This window comes from Primulina tabacum, chromosome 14 (genome assembly GCF_025594145.1).
Source record: "Primulina tabacum isolate GXHZ01 chromosome 14, ASM2559414v2, whole genome shotgun sequence".
In the NCBI taxonomy this organism is placed as follows: domain Eukaryota; kingdom Viridiplantae; phylum Streptophyta; class Magnoliopsida; order Lamiales; family Gesneriaceae; genus Primulina; species Primulina tabacum.
Window position 1 is genome coordinate 13,507,819 of NC_134563.1, and position 1,761 is coordinate 13,509,579.

At 28.2% G+C, this 1,761-nt stretch overlaps 1 non-coding gene across 1 annotated transcript; it reads left to right on the forward strand.

The window, feature by feature from the left end:
• Positions 1-1,407: 1,407 nt before the first annotated feature.
• LOC142525699 (small nucleolar RNA R71) lies at positions 1,408-1,518 on the forward strand. Its single transcript, XR_012815149.1, has one exon. It is a non-coding gene; the product is annotated as a small nucleolar RNA R71 (small nucleolar RNA).
• The last annotated feature ends 243 nt before the right edge of the window (positions 1,519-1,761 follow it).

Consider the following 1,761-nt stretch of genomic DNA (forward strand, 5'->3'; position numbering starts at 1 on the left):
GACCTATCCGCCAGTAAGAGAGTAACAGAAGTGGGTTTTAATTCTCCTAAATTAAGTTTTTCATAAACTGAATAAGGAAGTAAATTCACACTTGCTCCCAAATCCAACAAAGCTTTTTTAATTTTATTTTCTCCAATAATATATGAAATTGTTAGACAACCAGGATCTTTATATTTTAAACTAGAATTATTTTGAAGAATAGAACTTACTTGTTCAGCCAAGAATGCTTTTTTCTTCACATGCAATTTTCTCTTTACAGTACATAAGTCTTTTAAAAATTTTGCATAAGAAGGTACTTGTTTAATAGCATCTAATAATGGAATATTTATCTTCACTTGTTTAAAAACTTCATAGATATCAGAATCACTTTTTTGTTTTTTATGATTTGTTAATGCATGAGGAAATGGTGGAGGTTTATTTGACTTATTTACTATTTCAGATGATTTATCATTCACCATATTATTCTTAAAATTTAAGGTATCATCATTCTCAAAAGTATCAGGATTATCATCCTTACTCTTTGATTTTAAATGATCCTTGTTTTCATTACTATATGGATCATTAACTATTTTACCACTTCTAAGGGTAATAACAGATTTTATTTGATCAATTTTTTCATTTTTTAATTCTTGATTTTGATTTTTAGGATTAGGTTGAGGTTGAGATGGAAATTTTTCTTTTTCATGAATATTAAGTGCAGATGCAAATTTTGCAAGAGTTTCTTTTAAATCACTCATAGATCGACTGTTTTGAATATTGATAGACTCTTGCTTTTGGATGAATGCATGAATTACATCTTCAAAGTTTTTTCTCTGAGGTGTAACATAAGGAATATAACCTTGATGATTTTGGTTATTTTGAAAATATTGTTGTGACGGTTGTGCATTATTATCATTCCTCCAACTAAAATTAGGATGATTTTTCCATCCAGGATTATATGATGGTGAAAAAGGATCTAGTATTGGTTTTTTATAATTGTTAACATAATTTTCTTGTTCATGGAGACATTCTTTAAATGAAGGTAATGTTGGACAATCTTTTGTAGCATGATCATGTGTATCACATATATGACAAACAATTTCTTGAATACTTTTTAATTGACCACTCTTTTTCATTTCTAATGACTCAATTTTTCTTGCTAAAGATGCAAGTTTAGCTTGAATATCTATATCATCTTTAAGATTATAGATACCACCCCCATTTGTTGAATTATTGTTTTTAGTTGTTGGTGGTTCTATTATGCCTATATTATCCCAATTTTGAGCATTTTCTGCTAATGAATCCAAATATTCCATAGCTTCATTTGGGTTTTTATCTTCAAAAGTTCCATTACACATGAATTCTATCATTTGTCTATCTTTAGGTATTAGACCTTCATGAAAGTGAGAAACTATTCTCCATGTTTCAAAACCATGATGTGGGCATGTATTAAGTAATTCTTTATATCTATCCCAACATTGATAAAACGTTTCTCCTTGTTTTTGAGAAAAAGTTGTAATTTGTCTTTTAAAAGAGTTTGTTCTATGGGAAGGGAAAAACTTTTTGAGAAATTGTTGTTACATTTCTTCCCATGATCTTATTGAACTTGATCTTAAATTTTGTAGCCATGTTTTAGCTTTATCTTTTAAAGAAAATGGGAAAAGCTTTAATTGAACTATATCCATGCTACAATTTTGATCATTATAAGTGTTACAAACTTCCTCAAATTCTCTTAGATGCAAATATGGATTTTCAGAATCTAAGCCATGAAAATTTGGTAAA